This window comes from Canis aureus, chromosome 24 (genome assembly GCF_053574225.1).
Source record: "Canis aureus isolate CA01 chromosome 24, VMU_Caureus_v.1.0, whole genome shotgun sequence".
NCBI lineage: Eukaryota > Metazoa > Chordata > Mammalia > Carnivora > Canidae > Canis > Canis aureus.
The window spans coordinates 22,422,099-22,446,257 of record NC_135634.1 but is presented as its reverse complement, the minus strand read 5'-3'; the positions used below and the strand labels follow the sequence as shown (position 1 = coordinate 22,446,257).

Below are 24,159 nucleotides of genomic sequence, written 5' to 3'. Positions count from 1 at the left end.
TTCCAAAGATCAATCCAGTTACAGTATAGTGAATGTATTCAAGGGAGCAAGTCTGGAAGCAAAGAGGAGTCCATCTAGAAGAGAAAGAAGTTAGAGTAGGGCATTCTTGTCAGAGGGAATAGTTTGAACAAAAACTTAAAGACAAAAATGTGAAAATTATGTGCATCCAGAGAATAGTCAACTGCTTGGATTGCAAGGGGACATTAGGAGGAAATTAAACTAGAACATAATGTTGAGGCCAACTCTTTTAGGGAGCTTATACAGAAGAGTCTAAGACTTAATCCCAGAAAGTGGTTGAAAGATGGTAAAGAGATTATCATTGTTATTCTATTTCTCACTTGGAGAAAAGACTGACTTCTCAAAAATGCCATATGCAATAAAGTTAGTGATGACTCTGTGGTGAAATTGGAAATAAGATCAAATTAGGGAAGAAATAAAATACTTTCAACCTAATCAAATTCTTTTAAAAAAAAATATGCACATGGGTGAAAACTGACCCTCAAAATTATTTGGTAGAAATTGAGATCTTAAAGCATCAAATTATTATTCTGAGTGCAAATAAAAACTAAAAAACTGGGCAAAGAATCAAAAGGAAAAGGTTATACTTAGACTTGTAAACATTTTCTTCTTCAACCTCACTTTCCCAGATCCATCTCAGTCATGAGGATCATGATTATCACAATCAAATTTTCATGTGGTAGGTGTTATTTTTATCTCCATTTTACCAATAAGGAATTGGAGTCACAAAGAAGTCTATAAAATGTCCAAATATACAAAGTTAGTAAGTGGCAATTGGACTCCAAAGATAGGAGATATACTTCCACAGTTCAATATTCAAAATATGTAAGAGTATCATCATAAACTCTTCAATAATAAATAGACCATCTCATTTTAAAAAAATGGTTAATAAATATAAAATGGCCACTGAAGAGAAAAATAAGTATCCTCAAGGCTTATTAGTATCATTAATTTGGATTGGTTGTCAAAAATAAAATTTTAGATCCTCCACAGCTAGGCTGCGATTCAACCAGCATGTTGATAAAAGCAGTATCTGTTTCATCTATCATATGTTTCATCTATTATATATAGATCTTGTCAACATTTCAAAAAGAAGAAATAAGCACATCTAGATCTGTAAATTTATCAGTACCCCAAGAGTAGATCTGCATTCGAGCAGAGATCTGTAACCAACTCTACAGAAGTGATACACAGATCAGAATTCTAGCCCACAGAGAATCATTACTACCTCTTTTATCAGCATCATGACCAGTTAAGCATCCCAATTAAATCTGTAGATGAAACCAAATACATCTTTATAAAGGTATCCAGGAGTTGTTATGAAAGAAATATATATATTTGCTTAAATAAGATTTAAGCAAAAGTAGATGTGCAGATCGTTTTAAAATGTACTAAAGTTGACTGAATTTAAACCTTCAGTGTGTTGTGGAAATAGAACAAAATGCCCAAAGGCCTCTGAAAATGTGATGTCTAATAGCTTGGTTTCCAGTATAAGGCAAGAACCCAAAAAAGCTCACCTTTTGTGTGAGAAAATAAAATAAAAATGCTATGCATTTAGTACTCTTGATAAATAAGCAAGCAACCAAGCAAACAGACAAAATCTGTCTCATATCTTTATACTGAGTGGAGGGAGGAGGGGTTTCTGAGGAGTCTTTCCTGAAAATAAAAGAATGACTCATGTGAGTTTTCTGGCCTAACTCACAGTGCATGATTAACAAGAAAAATGTTAAGCCAAGAATTTAGCTTAAAATTTAAAGTGCTAAGACTCACAGGTACTTAACCCACAAGAAAATCCTCTCTGGTAGAGCCTACCTTAGCTTAAGCCAAAAAAATTCACAAATATAAAGTTCTAAGGAAAATAAAAGCAACTAATAGATGAAAATCACAAAACACACAAGGAAAACTCATGTATAAGCAAGAGTAAATAGAAAAAATAAATAAAACAAAACAGAAAGGACTCATTAAAAAAAAAAAAAAAAAAAAGAAAGGACCCATAGAGTCTTCAGATATTGAATTTGCAATCAAGGAATATATTTCTGAAAGTATGTTTGATAGCATTCAAAAAATACAAAAGGCTTAAAATAATGAATTTTGCAAAAAGAACAAATTGCCTTTAGAAATGAAATCTAGTGATAAAAATTAAAAATTCAGTGGATAGGTTTAGACAGAGCTAAAGAAAAAAAATATCAATAAATGTAAGTCACAGATCAGGGACACAGGTTCTACCAGCAGATAGAGATTTAAGAACAAGTTCATAGATGAAGGGATTTAAGGGTACACTTATCCTGATGAGTACTGAGTTATGTTTAGAATTGTTGAGTCACTGGGAGCCCCAGTGGCCCAGCAGTTCAGCACTGCCTTCGGCCTGGGGTGTGATCCTGGAGACCTGCAATCGAGTCCCTCATCAGGCTCCCTGCATAGAGCCTGCTTCTCCCTCTGTCTGTGTCTCTGCCTCTCTCTTTCTCTCTGTGTCTGTCATGAATAAATAAATAAAATCTTTAAAAAAAAAAAAAAAGAATTGAGTTACTATATTATACACCTGAAATATAACAGTGCATGTCAACTACATTGGAATTAAAATATAAGTAAATAAAATTTAAAATTAAACTTTTAAAAAATTTTTAAAGAGTAAGTTTATAGATTAGTTCCTCACCCTGCCACCTTCTTACCTTCACATCAATTGAGGCTCCAGTGTTGGAACAGTGACTTACAGCTGAAAGAGTGGCAAGACAGAGATGAACTTAAGGATACAAAAACAGGAACTCTAGATGAATTTGAAGACTCTGGCATTTATAGATAAAATAAACATTAGACACAGACTAATTTATGGTTAGATTGACATAAATCTCACACTAAAGGCCTTTTCCTCAGTTCCTATTACCTAATACATCATGTCCAACTTTCTATAAAAAATTTAAGACCAGAAGGGGCAAAGCTAGTATCAGAATGAGACTCAACTATTACACAGATAGGAAATTTAAATAACTACAATTAACATATTAAGTGCTCTAATAGGAAAAGAAAATATAAAAACGTGGATAATATAAGCAGAAATATGCAAATTCTAGGAAAAATGTAAAATAAAATCTAGAAATTAATAATGCTGTAACAGAAATGAAGAATGAAATGCTTTTGATAGGATCATTAGTAGACTGGACATAGCTAAAGAAAGAATAAATTATTTTAAAGGTATGTCAGTAGGAACTCTAAAACTGAAATGGAAAAAGACATGAAAAACAAGAAGAAAAAAATAATCAAGAACTTAGGGACAATTTAAAAAATTTAACATACACAAAATTAGAATACTAGAAAAAGAAAAAAGAATGGAGCAGAAAGAATATTTGAGGAAATAGCAACTAACTTTACAAAATTAATGACAAATACCAAACTACTAATCCAAGAAGCTAAAGGAATACCAAGCAAAATAAATTCCAAAAAACCTATACCTAAGCATTTCATATTTAAACTACAGCAAACAGAAGACAAAGACAAGATTTTGGAAGAAATAAAATGAAAAACACCTACTCTATAGAGGAACATTGATAGAGGAGTAATAAATAGAACTTCTCATCAAAGGGACGCCTAGGTGGTTCAGCAGTTGAGCATCTGCCTTTGGCTCAAGGCATGATCCTGGAGTCCTGGGATCGAGTCCCACACTGGGCTCCCTGAATGGAGCCTGCTTCTCCCACTGCCTATGTCTCTGCCTCTCTCTGTATCTCTCATGAATAAATAAATAAAGTCTTTAAAAAAAATAACTTCTCATCAAAAACCATGCAAGGTAGGGAGAAAGGAACGATTTAATTAAAATATTTAGGGGGAAAAAGGCTACTAACCTAGAATTCTATATCCAATGAAATTTCCCTATAGAATGAAAAAAAAAAAAAAACTTTCACAGAAAAAAACTGCAGAAATTGCCAATCAACCTCTCATGCAAGCAAAGTTAGAAAGAAAATCTTTAGGAAAAAGAAAAATGATATAGATTAGAAATTAGAATCTACACAAAGGAAAAGTGTCAGAAAAATAAACAAAGGTAAACTGCAATCTTCTATTTTTCTTATTCTTAATTGATCTAAAAGACAGTTTTTTGTTTAAAGCAATAAAAGTAACATAAGTAATTATAGCATATGGATAAGTTAAATTAATAATAATAATGTCATAAGAGACAGAAGGAAAGAATTGAGAAATCTATGTCATAAGATATTTGCATTACCCATGAAGCAGTAATGGTTATTTGAAGATGGATTTAAAATAGTTGTAATTGTGTATTGCAAACTCTAAGGTAACCAGCAAACCACCAAAAATAATAATAATAATAATAAAGAGAGAACATAATTGATAGGCTAATAGACAAGGTAAAATGGAATCATATACAATGCTCAGTTAAAACCAGAGGAAGAGGAGAAAGTGGTGGGGGGAAAAAAGTACAAGAACAAAAAATAGAATAGCTACAAACATGGAAAATATTAATCCAATATTGATAATCAATTTAAATATAAAAGGCAGATTATGAAAGTTGATAAAAAGTTAAGACCAAACTGTATGTTGTCTATAAGAAACCATTCTAAATATAAAGATTCAGATAAGTTAAAAGTAAAGGGGTGGAAAAAGATATCCCAGGGGTACCTGGGTAGCTCAGTCAGTTAAACTTCCAACTCTTTGATTTTGGTTCAGGCTATGATCTCAGGGTCCTGAGGTGGAGCCCCACATTGGGCTCCGTGCTCTGTGGGGAGCCTGCTAGAGATTCTTTCTCCCTCTGCCTCTCCCCCCACTTGTGTGCACTCTCTCTAAAATAAATAAATAAATCCTTAAAAAAAGATATTCCATGCTAACACTAATCAGAATAAAGTGGGTGTGGCCATACTAGTTTCAGGCAAAGCTGGCTACAGAACAAGAAAATTATCAGGGATAAAGAGGGGCATAACATAATGATAATTGGGTCAATTCTCCAGGAAGTCATAACTGTTCAATATGTATGTACCTAACAGAGCATCAAAATAGGGGATGTTACAATCATTCCCACATGGTAGGACTAGTTTACTAAAGTGTAGCACACTCCCTTAGATACAGGAATAAAGTATCTTTGTTTTTCTCCTACTGCTCCTACAAACCTGCTCTATGGAGTTCAGTCTCTTTCCCCTGGACTCTGTCACTTTAGACAGTCCTGAGGAGTAATTAATATATCCCTCCCAGGGAAATAATAAAAGTTTCACGACATAGAGACACGTCTTCTCTTCCAGCCTTGACCCCCTGCATGTGGGAAACCTGCAGCAGGAAGAGAACTCTGCTAGCTTTCCTCCCTGCTCGTTTGTGGTTTCTGACATCTCCATGGTTGGAGTAAATGAAAGGACAGAAAGTAAGGGGATAGAAAAGCTCTCTCTTAAATGTCACTGAGTGTACATTGGCTTGTACATGTACATTTACAACTGATTGTGGTTGTGATGGTTAATATTACATGTCAAATTGGCTCTGTCACAGTACCAAGATATCTCGTCAAACACTAGGCTGGATATTGCCACAAAGGTATTTTTCAGATAAGGTCAACATTTAAGTTTGTAGACTGAAAAGATGACCCTCCACAATGTGGGTGGCCTCATCAGTTAGTTGAACACTTTAAGAGGGGGAAAAAAAAAAGACCAGTATCCCTTAAGGAAAAGAAAATTCTTCCAGACTGTGTTCAGACTTGAGCTGCAACATCAACTATTCCTTGGGTCTCCAGCCTGTCAGCCTACCCTAAAGATTTTGGACTTGCCAGTTTCCATAATCACATAAACCAAGTCCTTAAAGTACATCCATTCATACTTCCACACGTTAACACACACACATAGCCTATATTGATTCTGTTTCTTCAGAGACCGCTGACTAATGCAGCGGTGTTTGCTGAGATGGGGAATTCTCTTGGAGGGCTTATGTCTATGGGGAATCCGTACTTCAGGCATGAGTGTCACACCTTCTGCAAGGCCACTTAAATCTACCCCCTCCGTGTTCTCAGTGTTCACTGTCTGGGCATTACCTTGGATAAATTTATTTTAAGAAAAATAACTATAAGTTTGCTTCACTGTTTAATCTCCAGTTAATGCCTCACCTCCCACCTCCAAAAAACAAAACACATCAAAAACAAAAGAGACCTGTTACTGCCCAAACCACACCACAAAGCATACTTTGCTGTTACAGGCTGCGGCAACCAGGACTTTATCCTTTAGCTTTCTCAGGTCTGTGTGCCCCAAGCTGTGGGGGACAAATATTAAGTTACCTAAAAGACCCCCCTTGGAATCCCACCTCTCTCTCAAAGGGAGAGGGGACACATCTCAGAGCATTCAGATTTTTTGTACATAAATTGTCTACCTATCTAATCTCTCACTTCTGTCTCTCAGGGTCTCCAACCCACTTTTATAGCCTAGAGGGTGATAATCACAAAATCTCTCATCTGAGGTCTGAACCCACTCCCTTTGCAAATCCTCCTCAGGTGGTATACCTCTCACAGTATTTGGCTCTTATGGCCTCAAGGCTTCAGCAAAAACACAAATGGAAAATTATCATTTTAATAACTTCATTTACAAGATGCAATTATGATCTCTTTTGTAACCTGCTTTGAATCTTTGAATAGCTTCCTTTTGGCATTAGCATGAAGTCTCATTTCTCAGAATGATGTAGCAGGCTCTCTATTCCTACTTCTCAGTCTCACTCAGTCTCTCTTTTCCTCACACTGCGGCTCTAGGGACTGATGTTCTTTTAATTCTCAAATTAGTCTGCTGTTTTCTCTTGCTAAATCTCAATCACGCTGTTGCCTGTCTTGCTATTTTCTCCAGCACAGTGGAGAGGTCCTACTCATCCTATCCAGTGTATAGATTACTTCCACCAGAAAGTGATCTCTGAACCTTCTCTCAGCCTCCACAGGAACACTAACGTAGGTACCCTTGCTAAGTCCTAATAAACACCTTCCCCTCACTATAGCTAGTTATTTATGTTTGTCATCTCAACTAATATATGCACAGCATAAGGCATCATACATATTTAGTTCCAGGTTGTACCCTCAAGCTTAGCACAGTGACTAACAGTGCATAGGCATCCAACAAATATGTATAAATTAATAGATTGACCATTTGGTTTATGCTTGTCACTCGTTATTGGGAAAATTAAATAATGTGAAATTTGGTCACATGAAAAAGGCAACAAACAAGATTTTGCCTGTTGTCTAATTTGATATTTGAAAGGTACAATTACAAAGTTATTAAGAGATCCCTGGCAGTTCTGTTACAGGATACAGAAGCCAGATTTTAAAAATTGGGACCTCAAAAAAAAAAAAAAAAAAATTGGGACCTCAAAGACTATGTCAAACATCTTTTAGATTTCAAAGAAGATCTAAAAGGAAATGTTCTTTGGGGGACACTGCTGCTATATTGCTAAGCTAGAATATTGAAAGTTTTCATAAGGTCTTGAACCAAGTAGGTCAAAATCTAATCATTTCTTTACTTCTTTAGGGGGTTTTAAAACTTTAATGATTGTTAGAAATTATTCTTTGCATCCCCTGCTAATGTGAACTGGGAATTAAGGAAGGATGCCTATTTCTAGTCTACCTAAAGATGACAGAGGATGTATGTCAACTCCTAGGATTTTGACATTTAAATAGTCAGTGAGCTGCTGTATCACTGTAAAATACTGGCTTCAAGAAAATCATATTGCTTCCCCTCTAAAAGTAAAATTCTTAAGTCAAAATATTTTAAGCTATTTTTCATTTATTTGATCTGTCATTCTATCATCAAATCAAATTAAATTAGATTTAGTACTAAGTCTTCACAAAACCATGTTGGTCATTACTTTGGCTATTTGTGAGCATTTAATATAGTCATTAGTGACTTGTTTCAATCTCTTTCAAATGAAGGAAGTTCAGTGGTCACTCCTGTGGTTTCCAGGGTAGTTGTGTTTAAAAGTAGACACTGCTCTGACCCAATTTGAAACATACTGATTGTCACAAATCACTGGTACCTACAGACCTCAGGATAATTTATGCCTTTTTTCTTTGTGCTCATCTTAGTTACTTAATCATCCAGCCTATTTTGTAACTTTCATTGATCTTCGATAACAACTGAATTTGCTTCCATAGACTGAAGTTAAAGAGAAAGGAAATTATTAACTCTGCATAACTTTAGTACCATTAATTTTACTTCAGTAGTTTCAACTTTCTATCCCTAGTTATAATTAATGGATAGATTTTGTTATACTAGTGCTTTACTCATGATGTATTTAAATGTACACAATTTCTTTATATTGCTTTTTCCAAATGTATGATTCTAGAAAGAGCCAAAGTAAACTTATTCCTAAAATACAGTGAAATTTTGACTATATTTTAAATAAAGGAGAATTTCAATATACAAAAAAAAAATCGCAAAATTGAAAAAAAATTCTTATAATGGTGCCCAACTCCTATTATCTTTCATTGACAAATATTGCATCTAAAACTTGGAATGACTGCATAATTAGATCTGTCTCTGTAATTAAGAATAAAGACAAAAAATGTACTGAATATAAACAGAAATGATGGAGTTATTTTTATTCTGGAATTTCTGATAGAATAGAGTCACAGACCAAAAAGATAGAACCTAGGTGCTTTGTTTACTGACTCACATAATTGGTCAAATGCATTTCCTTTGGAAATGTCTAAACTGTGTCTTTCCTAGTTCTTTGCCTGTTAATCTTTAAACCCATAGGCATTTCAGGGTAAACTTCATCAGTGTGTTTCTGATTTACCGTCACTTAAATCACTGAAAAGTTGTTTCTAAAAAGTTAGTTCATGACAAATGAGCTTCTTGAACCATTTTAAAATACTTTCAAGACCTTGTCTTTAGAGACAAGAGATGTCATGTTTCTCTAGATGTCACTGGACTGAAATTCCAGTGAAAAGATGTCTAACTTTAGAATACTAAAAGTCAGAATACATTTTCAACTTGAAAAACCACATATTCTTCCATTTTTCCTGGAGTTGTCTAATCTTCCTTCCCTTTTCATTGATTTGTTATTTAATAAATTGAACTTTGACTTCAATTTAAAGGCTTTCCTAGTACTTCTCTTTATTTTATTTTTTAAATTACTTACCTGATAAAATGACACCTAATGAGAGTAATTCTAACTCTTTGATTAAATACATCTTTACACTGTGCACTTCACTAATATTTGCAATTGTGCTTATATTAACAGTAATAAAAGCATGTTAATTACTTTAAATTAAATATTTTCAACTATTCTTATATCAACAGTCACAAAAATAATCATTTAGCGAGTCCTTATGTGTTAAAGGACATTATATACATTATCTAATCTAACATTCTCAGTCCTTTGAATTTGATATAATCAGGTCTATTTTAAAGAGGCCAACTAAAGTTCTGATAATTTAAGATATTTGAACAACTTTCACAACTAGGAAATTTCAGAAATCAAGTTGTGAACCTATGCCTATCTGAACCCAAAGTGCATGCTTTTACACGTACACACCAACTATAGTTTTAAAATGCCCTACATGCAACTATATCTGTGTGTAAGCAGACTCAGATAAAACTGATTTTCAACCTTTATGGCAGGGCCACATTAACTTTTGTTTCTTTTAATCTTTAGGAAAAGGAGCTCAGGAATGGGGATATTTTAAGAAGAATTAAGGTGTGTAAAGCCAAGAAGGTACAAGGAGAGACAAAGGATGATAGGGAGGTAGAGGAAAATGCATAATAAGGTCAAGATGCCCTGTCAGGATTTTACTTTCACTCTCATTTCTCATGTTCTCATTCTCTTTGGAACCAACACACACATACACATATATACATACATACACACACGCACACACACACGTTTAACCTTTGTGCTTTTACCTTTGTTCCTTTGTTCTCTTTCCCACAATATAAACTTATTTAAAAATTTATTGTTATAAAAACTAGTTTTACAAAAAAAATTAGTTTTATGCCATTATTAGAAAATCACTGAAGTATTTAAACTTATCAATTTTCTTCTCTCAGAAAAATATTGTTTAAAATTTGGAGCAACTTATTTCTTTACTGTGTCTCTTTATTGGTGTTACCCACAGTGCAATGGGACCCCACATTGATACTCTAGTGATCTTGTGTGGGAGTGCACCTGTGAAGAGCAAAAATTTGAAGAATAGAGTTAGAAGGATCTCACAGTGCTTCCAAGTTCTCAATTTTTCTAGCAAAATGATGACAAAACTGATGCTTAATTTCAATGTGGAGCTGGAGAAAATATATTTTAACAACAATAATACTAATAATGCCTTAGATTAAGAATTCTGGGAGGCTAACCTGAGTGGAGCCCTTCTGAGAATCCTCAGTGGTGAGAGAGGAGAGAATCACTGAAGGCAGGGAAAAGATAAAACAAAAAGACACTGAAACAAACAGTTTACACTTTTATCAAGGTATATAAACAAGATCTGAATATAATATCAGTTAAGTACAGAAAGTATTTAGTATGGAAGTGATGGGGTTTGTTCTGTGATTAGTTATTCTTCCAGAACTCAAATGTCACAGATGGAATATTCTATTATAAATTTCATGAAGTTTAAAATATGTCAAAAAGAATAAGCTCAATTATTCATGAAGCCTTTTGATCAGAGAATGCAATAGTGCTTATAATATTCACCATGTCCTAAAAGCAATATTGGTGTACTATGCTGGGTAAGATTATCATTTGTTCACTTAACAAATATTCTCTGATCACCTGCTACATGCCAGGTCCAAAGAAAACAAGATGAAGAAGCTGCAAGTGCTGTGCTCAAGCCAATCCTTACCAGCTTACAAGAACCAATGGTTACATTTTTATGAATTTTTTGAGAGCTGATTGTTAGACATTTTAAAAAAATTAAATTATATAAGCTTACAATAAACTTTTTATTTATTTTTATTTTTTAAAGATTTAATTTATTTATTCATGAGAGACAGAGAGAGAGAGAGAGAGAGAAGAGAGAGAGAGAGAGGCAGAGACACAGGCAGAGGGAGAAGCAGGCTCCATGCAAGGAGCCTGACGTGGGACTCAACCCCAGGTCTTCAGGATCATGCCCTGGGCTGAAGGCAGCACTAAACCGCTGAGCCACCCGGACTGCCCTAAACTTTTTATTTTTAAAAAATATTCAAAGTTTATAATTTCCTAATCATGTCAGTATTGCATTCTCAAAGGTATCTATGTCTATTTTATCTGTAGAATAGAATATATACAATATAATGGTGTGCTCTTCTATATCACTCCCAACTCTGCTCTCAGTGATGACATACACATCGGTAACTTGGAATAGGTCAGGGTGGAAATATTGACACCAAGAAATTGGCAAATGCTACAAATCAGGGCTTGGTTTTTGTGTTGTGTTAATGGTCAAGATATAAGAAAATAATGGGATAATCTGTTAATAGGTTTAACTTAAAAATTATCTGTTCCACTGACAATATACAAAATTTGAAAGAAACACACTTTCAGTATTCACAAGTATTGTACAATTGAGCAAGTCACTCACACCACTGACTAATAAATCTCAACATATCTTTATTGTTTCATTTCCATCTTATTATTAACACAAATAAAAATATCAACCAACATTCATGTCAAAACTATGCTAACTCATCTATCACAGTGATATGCTGAACTTTTTATCCATAGTCAACCTAAGTCAAAGTACTTTTTAAGAATCAATTGACTATATGGATTACTAATAAAACTCATTGTACATTTAATTATTACTCATATTTGCATACTGCATAATCCTATGTCAATAAAATTTGTAAAAAACATATGTACATATGTACATATATAGAGTTACAAGTATATGTATACTCCTGTTTTGGGGGAACTGGTTGTTAAACATTTATGAACATGTCTGGAGTTACTGTAATTATGCACTTGTTTTCAAGACACTCACATCTGGTGTGAGGATATGGACATTGTAGTGACAGAGATATGCAAAAGGTATTTGAGAATACAGAGGAGGAAAGCTAATCTCCTCTATGCCCAAAGAGAACATGCGACAGTTGTTCTTGAGGTTCTAGTAGTATTTGAACTAAGTAGGAATTGGGTCGTGTGTAGGACAATAGAATTCTTTATTATGATGATTGTTGAAATAATAAAGATTATTTTATATGTAATGAAAACTTTGGCAAAAGAACTATGATGATTCTGCATATATGTACAAAGGTTAACAGAAAATATTGTTCTTTAAAGAATAATCTTAAAAAAAAAAAAAAAAAAAAAAAGAATAATCTTGGAGCACCTGGGTGGCTCAGTGGTTTAGTATCTACCTTTGGCTCAGGTCATGATCCCAGGGTCCTGGGATCGAGTCCTGAATAAGGCTCCCCACAGGGAGCCTGCTTCTCCCTCTACCTAGGTCTCTGCCTCTCTCTCTGTCTCTCTCATGAATAAATAAAATCTGTAAAAAAAAAATACAGAATAATCTAAGTAGCAATGCTTTTTTTGAGAATATTCTTGCACAGAGGATAGACAAAATTTTAGCAGGATTAAATACTACTGAGAAGAGTAAGATACTCATTTATAAGATGTTCCTTGTAGTCACACATATTAACTGACAAGATATCAAGTGATATTTCACCCACCAGGTATGCAGAGACTTTAGAACATTGATGTGAATGGCAAGCTTTCAAAACTGAAGGACAGAGAAAATATTGAGAAAATGTAGAAACTTTTTGTGTCCTGTACCTGGAGTCAGAAGTGAAAGTCAAGGAGAATGGGCATTCCCAACACTTTCAGACACACTGCATGATAATAACCCCATAAGGAAAAAATCTGCAGAGTATTTTAGGGGAACCACAGAGAAAGCTACCTTCTTTTCCTTTTGTACTTCTAGGGAGAGAAACTGAATAAATGTTCCCAGATACCTGGGAAATGATCAAAATGCACATGTAGTCATATACATAGTCTTGTGTGTGCATGCATATGTGTATGCATGAGGTACACAGGTAAAACAAGGAGAGAAGGAAACATTGATGAAGATATCAGATAAAAATTAGAATACAGGGATAAATAATAAGAACTATTACTATAAGTACATGGATTCTAACATTATCAAAGATAGCAGGCATTTTACTTGATTCTAGGTCTAAGTGCAATAATTTCAGATATGAACCTTTCTCTCACATTCAGCTCTTGGCTTGAGTTAAGGAGAAATTCTTGAATCTCAGAAAATGATGCTTTCCTTTTTGTTTTCCTTTTCAGATTTCTAGCTACTGCATCAATTTAGTCACTTCTAGATTCCACACAGAAGTTCACATAAGAAGAAACACATTCGGAAAATACCTTTTCATCTCTTCGTGATAGCTCAGCTTCTAATCCCTTTTCATGTGTGACACTCTATAGCTGAGTTCTTCAGTGAAATTTCACTTTGATTCCAACATTACAATTTCCTTGGCAGTTTACCACTTTTATCTTCTGGAAGAAAGAATATACTGTCACCAAATAGACTTGTTAGTAAAGTCACTGTATTAGTTTATCTTCCGCATAGTATCTATAGGATGTATCTTTGCATCTTATCCCGAGGCATGAAAATTTATTCTACATTTTATAAGCAAATTAAAAGTGAAAGGAAAACTGAAATTCTAAAATAGCAACATCTGACAATTTTTAAAGATGGGAACTCTATTGCTTTTCAAAGTGAAGTCCTATGTACTATAGAAAATATGTAATCCATAATAACATCTAAAATTTTATCTGTACCCTGATTCACCTCCCCTTCCAAAACAAGCAACTAGAGAAAGATTATAAAGCTCGTTCCAATGAAAAATCATCATTGAAATTTTAAGTTTATTTTAATACTAGTGTTGACCATTTTAAAAGAAAGGTAAGAATTCTAGCAAGACTGGGTTTGCTGATGTAGTAAACAATCTCAAACTTCAAATGGCTTATAATAGTGTATTAGTTTCCTATTGCTCCTTTAACAATCACTACACACTTAGTGGCTTAAAACAATATAAATTTATTATCTCAGCGTTCTGAGGTCAGAAGTCTAAAATGAGTTTTATTGAGCTCAAAATCTTTTGGGGATTCTAGGAAAAAAAAAAAAAAAACATTTCTTTCTTATCCCAACTTTTAGAGGCTATCTGAATTCCTTGACTCCTTCCTACATCTTCAAAGCCAACAATCATATCAATACAACCTCTGCTTCCATGGACATATTAAGGACACTTGTCATTACAAAAGGACCATCCAGATAATCCAAGATAATATTCTCATGTCAAGGTCTTTAACTTAATCATATTTGCATAATGTCTTTGGCTACATAAGGTAACATATTTACAGGTTGCAGATTAGAACATGAATTCTTTGGGAAGACATTACCACAAAAAGCTAAAATTTGTTTTTTGCTCCCGATACATGCCCACTGACAATCTGCAAGGCTCACTGTAGTCAGTCAGATAACCAAGCTTTAGAGTAGCTACTATCTTGAGCTAGCCACAACAACCCAGGGGAGTGAACTCTCAGAAGCAATTAAATTCTTGACCTTGAGGAGATAGGAGTTACTTTCATTTACAATTCACTGGTCAGAATTAAACATATGGTCTTACCCGGTTTCCTAGCATTATCCCACCATGTGAAAGAATGGCAGAACATGAAATATTCAGTGAATTCTATTTCTATCATAGTCCCAATATTCCCCAATATTGCTCCCCAATACTCAAGATTATTCTCATTTCCCATGCAAATTATATTTTTTCCTCCCTGAGAGAATTTGTACTTGTCACTAGTACTCTTCACCACATATTGCCAATTCTTCACCATCCAAATATCAGTTAAGTGCCTCTCATGACTGGACTAATTCAGAACCACATGGAGAAAAGAATTGTAGAAAATACTTTTTAGGCTTCTCTTACACAATAAAGAGAAAAGCTTAGAAGAAGTAGACAGTGGTGATGAACTAACAAAATAAGACTAAGGTGTTCCAATAAAATGCCCTTATCACTTGTTTACTATAAATGTCTTCTCTTACAATTATCACATTTCATCTCAAAACAGCTTTGTAATAGTTTGGTATTATCTTTCTGGCATAGAGTTGAGTAGTCTGCCTAAGTAATCAGTAAGTATTGGCATCAGAAGTAACCTTAAGTCTTTCTAGTAAAGTCCACAGACATTAACTATTTTTCTCCCACTGTATTTATAAGCTATTGAGAGATTCAATAACTGAAACCAGTCAGAGTCAAAATTCATAAGAGATGGTATCAAGGTTACAATCCTATAAGGAATGACAATCACTTCTCACCTGCAAAACACACTATATGATAGCAAAACTCTAAACATGGAGGCATAAAACTTGGATTGTATTCCCAACTCTACCACCAGGTCACTTCTAGGTAAAATATTTTATGTCTCCACATCCCCTTTCCCTTATATACAAAAGTGGGTAATATCATTGTCAGCCTATGTTGCAATATAATAAAGATGATTTGCAATAACATAAAGGAAACCACACATTAGCAATTTAGGTATAAACTTATTAATTCATGTAGTCATTTAATTAATAATTATTCCCTAACTATTCTCTAATGAACATTCAGGGGGATCCCTGGGTGGCTCAGCGGTTTAGCACCACCTTCAGCCCAGGACATGATCCTGGAGTCCCAGGATAGAGTCCCACATCAGGCTCCCTGCATGGAGTCCGCTTCTCCCTCTTCCTGTGCCCCTGTCTCTCTCTCTCTCCCTGTGTCTCTCATGAATAAATAAAATCTTTAAAAAAATTATGTTTACAGATCTTTTTGAAATAGGAAATGTGTTCATTGACTTGATAATTCATTACAAAAACTTTATTAAAAATATACTCCCTACCAAAATTATGTTAGATTCTCTCAATATTAGAAATATAATTCCTACCCCCAGAAAAGTTTTAGATTCCATTTCACAGTTGTGACTTACACTTTTAGTAGAGCTCTAAAAGAAATGTTCACTTCTCTAGCTTTATCTTTATTAATTACAGTAATATTTTACCTTATTTTTACAGAATTATATTACTCTATGTACATTACATTGTTCTTTCTAAATAAACATATAAATAGAATAACGCACATTCATAGCAATCTCTATAGTCCCAAGTAGTATGTTGATATTAAACATTTAGACAACATACTTCAAAAAAATAAGTTCACTAATACATGTAGCAATACAGATTCTAATCAAGAAAATTAATATAATAATGGATTGAATGACAATTCTAACTGCTTCTATTGTGATAGGGAACTTTTTGAAATACAAACGTGTTTTGTTTGTTGTATCTTTCTCTCATTCCATGCAGACTGTCAGACCCACTATTTTCTTACCTTGTGCCTTTTTGGACCTGGAAAACGAAAGCTGATTCTATCTTTTGAAAATCCTAAAATCACTGAAGACATAACGGTAAGAATCCCAGAACAAGAAGGGATAGGAAAAAAAGATATTCGATCATACAGAAAAGGGGACCAAGAAGTTGAGAATCTAAGTACTGTCTAAGGTATATTGGCTGGAAGTGTCACCAGAACACAGAGATCATAACTGGTTGGTGCCATTAGGGGGAGATAGAGCCAATTCACAACACTGCCAGATAGTGTTTAGAATTCCAAGCATTATGTACTAAAATTTTAATACCTTTTGATGTAATGTAATTATTTCTATGTTTGAAAGAACCTGATATTTAAATCATTTACATCTTGATAATGAAATCAATAACCTATCTGGTCAATATGTGCAGTAAAGACAAAACGAAGCCCAGGAGAATTTGCACCTATACACATTACAATAAGCATCCACCTTCTATTAAAAAACAACAAAAAAAAAAAACATATATTTTAAAGCATAATTATTGCCATTATTCAAAGACCTTTTGAACAAGTGAAATATTAGCATTGTGGTATTTAAATTGACACTTCGCATTGTATTCTTAGGTAGCGCTAAAAATATGTCTTCAATGTTATCAATAGATCTTGTGATGATTTAAAAGTAAGGGACTCCAGGGAAAATATTTAGAATTAGTTTATAAAGGCTACTAAAAATTCTCCCGCTGATGAAGACTGCAGTTCTTTTCCAACAGAAGGAAGTATTTTTACAAAAAAAAAAAGTCTTGGCTCAATAATAATCACAATGCAATTTTTAGAAGATCTGAGTTTTACAGAGGAATTGAGTTATACTATATCCTTTTAATGAGTTATGATAACTAAATTTTGTTCACTTTCATGTAGTACTGATATTTTGGAAAATGTTAATCATTAATTTTATCAGCTTATGATAATATATACTTTATGTTTTTATTAGATTAACATTTAATTTGATATTTATGATTTTCTTATAAATTTAATGAATTATGTAAGTGACCTTACTGTTTTATTTTATGTAGTCCAAAATAATGCTGTATTATTGTCACATTAACAATCAATAAAAATACTGGTGTTACTATTTTGCTCTCCTCCTGCAATCACTTCTCCCAGCCTTGTCAAACTCACTTGTACCCCAAGAACAGCAGAAAATCAAAAGGATCAACTATAGGATCTGAAAGACTGATTAAAGCAATGGATGTCTCAGAAGCAATGATCCCAGGGGTTCTTCCTCAGGTTTCAATAGGAAGACACAACTAAAGGAAAAACGTCCACAAATGACTGAGATAAAATTCTTTCTCAGCCCAAGATATAAAAGATTATAAACGGATTTTTTAAATAATACAATTCTTGCACACCAACAATTGAAATTGCAAATTCTTATCTTTTATACCTTGATGTTTCTCCTATCCATATTTAAGCCTGTATTATCTCTGGACTGCCCACTGGTGTACACTGCCAAATTGTTTAGAGTTTGAGTCCACAAAAAAACCTGTTTTTTCCATTGAGTTTTCCTCATTGGCCCTACAATGAATATTCCTCTCCAGATCTCTCATAAGTTTGACTGAAAGTCTAAAACATAGCAATTCTTATACTGTCTCTGAGTTATTTATATTTCCATTTTACCTCTCTAATAGAGTTCCATGCCCTTAAATGAAGATACTTTATTTATCTTTATATTCTTATTAGTGCTTACTATGGACTTTGTGCTTAACATTTTCCATTGTAATATTCCAAACTTTGATCATAACTCTTAAATTTATAATCTTAATCTTAATTTCAAACAGCATTCAACACTGTCCTTCTAATTTGTTCAACTTGTAAATTTTTTTTTCCCCATGAATTCTGGAAAAATCTGTTTAGGTTCTCCTTACACCTTTTTCAATCCTCATTTTCTGCTCCTTTCAACAGTTATTGCTTGCAAACTATAAATGCTTCCTTATAATTTTAAAATCTTCTTATTCCATAAACTCTATCAGAGCCATACCATGGACTATCACAATTTCATTTACCATAGACAATTCCCATGTTTCACTATTGATTTCACATCTTGAATTTAACCTTTGAATCTTTCCTTCCACTTCTTTTGTATGGTCTCTGGTTTATTAAAGCCACCCTTCCTGTCTCCTTTCTCTTCCTCCTTCTCTCTGAGGGAAGTGGTGGTGGGGGGGAAATCAATGTAAATGTTAAATGGGGAGTAATAATGAGACATATATAAGTAATAAAATTTCAGATATTTTTTGAAAGCAGACCTATAAGATATATTTTGTGGCATATGAAAATAAACAACAAAATAAACAAAAAAAATCTGTAACCTGTAAATAATGATGACTTTCACTAAGATGGGAAACACAAGAAGCAGATTTATGTTGAGTATATAGTTCATTGATGGACAATAAAGATAACCTTATTATAAAGGTTCATTCATGGACAGTACATAGAAGTGGACTTATCAAATAAAAGATATTTATAGATTTATAGTAGAGAGGGAGAGGGGAGATTGGTTAGGTGTAGAAAATTGAATGCATTAATGTGGAGATAACATTTAAAGCCAGTGAACTAAAGATTATTTAAGAAGTGAGTAGAGATGGAAAAAGGAAAAAATAAAAATAAAAAAAGAAGCATTGAGGCATCCCAACATTAATAGGCAAAAAGAGAAGTACTGAGTGGTTAGGGAAATATAATTTAAAACTATCCTACCAACCCAAAAATCTATCTCCACAAGGATAGAGGACAAAATAGTTTTATTATTGAATAAACATTAAATACGAGAATGTGATTTATATCACAGGCAATCCACTAGGAGATCATAAAGACAAAGAAATCTCATCCTATTATATAGCCAAGTAGATACAGCCTATTATATACATGTAGGAATAAACAATAACTAGCGCTCAAGTAAGAGTACTTAATAGTACCATTTGTTGTACATAGTTCCTTCTAGATTTACTTGATAATTGGGGTGATCATTTGTGTTACCTAATTGGCTCTATCCAACTGAAAAAGAGGTTTCTCAAATCTTTTAGGAGGTAGTTTTGCAACTTGGTGCAAAGCATCTACTGAAGTTAGGGTCTTACCCTCCCACAGAAACTGGGAAATATTCAATATTCAGTATTTCTAAGAGACAGTTCTCTGCTTATTGAGTAAGATATTCCTGATTCTTAAACCTGGCAAGAGCCACTAAAAGATTTACATACATTTCAAAGAAATAAAGAATTTACAGTTATATGTTTTTGTTTTTGTTTTATAAATAATGTGCTTAGAAAAGCATGAAGTGGGGAAGTCTCTTTCCTTTTTTTGTTAAAGAAAATTATTTTTTTCAACTTGCATTTATCCTTATATGAGAAAGGAGAAAAATTAGAAGCACGTTAAGCCTTAAAAGGAAAGAGGAGGGAAAGCAAAATAAGAAAACTTTTGAAAAGAATGGTATAAGCTAACCTGAATTTTGCTTAGAGGTTGATCAAGAAAAAAATGGAAGAAGGAACATCAAATCTGGCAATATAGTGGACATGTGACCTTAATATTAAAAAAGAACATGTCAATGGGATACTAGGAGTAAAAAGCATTGCCTAGAGTATACTCAGGAAAGAAGGAGAGAAGGGAGAGGAAAATGTAAATTAGACTTTGCGAGTTTGCTATAAATGGAAGAACAACCAATAAATAATTGTTACAGAGTGAGGCCACATATTTGTTGCTTACTGTAATAATCCAATAGAATGTGAAATATTGATATTTCACAACACAGCAAGGATAATTGCAATAGTAGAGCTCTTAAGTGATAAAAAAAATAAAAAAATAAAAAATAAATAAATAAATAAAAAATAAAATAAAAGAGGAGATGTGAGCTTCTGACCTTAAGTGAAAGGAATGGCATACTTGGGGGCAGGAAACAAAGTTTTCGTGCTCACTTTGGCAGCACATATATAAAATTGGAAAGATACAGAGAAGATTAGCATGACCCCTGCACAAGGATGGCATGCAAATTTGTGAAGTGTTCCATATTAAAAAAAAAAAAAAAAGAAAGAAAACAAAGTTTTCTTCTGATTATTTGTTTCATGAAATAAAAAGCAGGGTTATTGAGATTGAGGAAAAGGAGAGCATATTAGAGATTTGAGGACAAAGAGATATGAAATAAGTAGCTCAGAGTATGGGATAGTAAGAGAAAACAGACTAAAGCACTAAGGGCATCAGCAGAGATCCTGCTAGAGATGGGCATGTGGTCACTCATTTAGAGTGACAGGAGTCAGCATGGATCTTTGTTTTTCTACTTACATTAATCTACTATGACACTAGTATGGAGTCTTCAGAGTGTTAGATTTAACTGCCATTGGGTTTGGGTGAGGCAAGTGCAATTAAAGAGAAATAATATGAGATTGGGATGCCTGCTTTATAATGACTCTATTTATTATGGACATTCAGATTTTAAGATTTTATTTATTCATGAGAGACACACACAGAGAGAGAGAGAGAGAGAGGCAGAGACATAGACAGAGAGAGAAGCAGGCTCCATACAGGGAGCCTGATGTGGGACTGGATCCCAGGACTCCAGGACCACGCCCTGAGTGGAAGGCAGGCACTAAACCGCTGAGCCATCCAGGGATCCCTGGACATTCAGTTTTAAGTGTTTTTTTGTTTTTGTTTTTGTTTTTCCAGTTTTAAGTGTTTTAATTCCACAGTGAAATGGGAAACAAAATTGTTAACTAACAATGAATATGGAGGAGAAAGTGGAGGTCCAAAAAGAAGTGAAGCATGAAAAAGTTGTCCAGGAGAGAGAGAATAATATAGACAAATGTAGGGTTTCACAGCAATTAAAAGAGCCCATCTAAGGTTATTGATTACAGATTTAAATGAAGACCAGTCACCATAGTTTTGTTATTTTTCTCCAACCATACTTAGGTGAGTACATTCAGGCATGGAGAAGAAAGAGACTTGGATTTAACTAAGGTTATATTAACCCAAGCAATTAAGATAAAGGTAGAGGACAAGAGAATATGGCACAAATAGCAAATAGTGCTTAGAATGATTTAACATGAATATAAGTTATGTAAGAAGCAGAATCAGGATCAAATTGGTTTAAGGAAAAGTGAAATTGAGATGGAAAGATGAAATAAGAGATTACTGGATTAGGGATATTAGAGGAAGTGACCTGGAAAGATGGTGGGGATGCGGATGGTCCCTCCCCGCCAAAAAATAGAGTTTTTTGCTTTTGATATTGTAGAAGAATTATTCCCAGTAATTAAGACAAAGGAGTTCCCTGAGGAAAGATCGAAGACAAGACCACTGACAGAGGGTACCAAGAATGGTGAAGATATTAGAAGGGAGATCTACATGGATACTGAGATCACTGAAAAATATAAAAGTAATATTCAGAGTGACAGTAGAGGAGCACCTACATGGCTTAATCAGTCATGCTTTCAGCTCAGGTCCCGATCTTGTGGTTCTGAGATCGAGCCTCTCATTGGATTTAGCACTCAGTGCAAAGTCCGCTAGACTTTCTCTCTCTCTCTCTCTCACTGTCTCTCTCCTTCTCTCATAAATAAATAAATAAATAAAATCTAGAAAGTTTTTCAGGAAAGAGGTTTGATAAAAAGGGATGGTAGGTGGCTACACCATGGAAGAATGGTGCAAAAATGTATTAATGAAATGTCATTGAGATATGTTAAGATACACAAAGCAAAAATTTTTAGAACATAAGTAGATATATAAAAATACACAAAGTGGGAAATTTAGGAAAAAACTACCTCAACAGTTGACAAACAAGCAGATAGAAAAATCAAGAAAATATAGATATTAAACATGATTAAATTTTTGATGTAGTGGACATATATACAACAGTGTAACAAACCACTGTAGAGCATATATTATTCTCAAACATTCAGGGAACTATTCATCATATAGTAGCCATAACAAACAATTTTTTGAAGTTTCAATCATATAGAACATGTTTTCTGACATTGTAAATAGGAAATCAGTTACAAATAGTATCTTTATGTTTAGAAATTAGAAATATGTATTCAAGTCATGAATCAAAGAAAGTTACAATCAAAACTAAACATATAACAAAACATAAGATACAAAACTGGTGGGTGGCACACAAAGCCAGCATAACCCTGAAACCAAAGCTACATAAAGACAGTATAAGAAAACTACAAAAAGAGAGAGAGAGAGAGAGAAAGAAAGAAAACTACAGACCAATATCCATGATGAATACAGATGTGAAAATTCAACAAAATATTAGCAAACCAAATTCAAGAAGACATTAAAAGAATTATACACTATGACCATGTGGGATTTATCCCTGGGATGCCAGGATGATTCAATATATGCAAATCAATAAATATAATACATCACATAAATAGAATGAAAGCACACGATCATTTCAATAGATGCAAAAAAAAAATCGTTTGACAAAATAGAACATCTTTTCATGGTTAAGAAAAAAAAAAAAAAACTCTCCACAGATTGAGCATAAAAGGAAAATACCTCAACATAATAAAGGCCACATGTGACAAACCCAAAGTTAATATTATACTCAATGGAAAAAGATAGAAAGCTTTTTTTCTAAGATCAGGAACAAGACAAAGATGTTTGCTCTCATGACTCTTATTCAATATAGTACTGAAGATCCTAGCTAGAGCAAATTTGCAAGACAAAGAAATAAAAGGCATCCAAATAGGAAAGAATAAAATAAAATTGTTGCTATTTGCCGATGATATGATTTTGCATATTAAAAGTTGTCAGTAAACACTCACAATAGCCAGGATATGGAAACAACCTAAGTGCCCATAATAGAAGTATGGGTAAAGAATACATGATTTATATATATATACACACACACAGACACACACACACACACTCATATACACACACATATATACACAATGAAATATTATTCAGTCATGAGAAAGAAGGATATACTGCCACTGGCAACAATCTTGAGAGCATCATTCTACTTGAGGTAAGTCATATGGAGAAAAACTAATGCAGTACAATATCAGTTATATGTAGAATAAAAAAAAATTGAAGTCATAGAAACAAAGAATAGAATGGTGGCCACCAGGGAATGGGGGTAGGGGAATAAGACAGATGTTATTTAATAGTACCAACTTGCAATGAATAGTAAATAAGCCCTGAGAGCTAATGCGCATTACAGTGAATACAGACAACAATACTATATTATAATTAAACTTGCAGAGACCAGAACTTAATTATTTCAGCCACTAAAAAAGATAATTATGCAGTGTGATAGAGATATTAATTATTACTGCAATGGCAATTATAATACATAAACATATCAAGTTAACATGTTATATACTTTAAATTTACCCAATGTTACATGTCAAATATATTTTAGTTAAAAAAAAAAAAAAAACTTGGAGGAAAAAAAAACCTATATTCTCTGTACCTGTCAGAAATCAACCAACAGGACAGAATCACAGGCTCTGTATATTAAGAGAATTATTATGAAGGTTTGACTTCATAGAATTACAGAAGCTAGTAAAGCTGGGTCTGGAAGAAGACTGTCTCTGCATTCGATGTTACAGCGCACTGTCATTAGGGCAGGCAATTGAGAAGGAAAGGGATGGAAGCTGGAAGACAGTGAAAACAGCTGGAACTCACAAGCCCAGGAGACAATACTGAAACTATCAGCTCTTGCTGTCTTTGGCCATGGTTGCATCGGTGGCCTTGTAGAAACCAGGGCTTTTTACAACCAAATGCAAACAGCTGACTCAGGCACCCAAGAAGCTGAAGGAGTAAGCAGGAGAAAGTGGGCAAATTTCAGATCCAGCCACTGCCCTGCCTTAGAGAAGCAAAT

General features: G+C 33.8%; 1 long non-coding RNA gene and 1 other non-coding gene across 2 annotated transcripts in view; one reads left to right on the top strand and one right to left on the bottom strand.

The window, feature by feature from the left end:
• Positions 1 to 13,308: 13,308 nt before the first annotated feature.
• The window catches only part of LOC144296473 (uncharacterized), a 288,654-nt gene continuing 277,803 nt past the window's right edge, over positions 13,309 to 24,159 (bottom strand). Inside the window, exon 5 of the long non-coding RNA XR_013363583.1 lies at positions 13,309 to 13,440. This is a non-coding gene — a long non-coding RNA (uncharacterized LOC144296473). The remainder of the gene's footprint in view (positions 13,441 to 24,159) is intronic.
• Positions 20,244 to 20,349, top strand: LOC144296653 (U6 spliceosomal RNA). Its single transcript, XR_013363668.1, has one exon. It is a non-coding gene; the product is annotated as a U6 spliceosomal RNA (small nuclear RNA).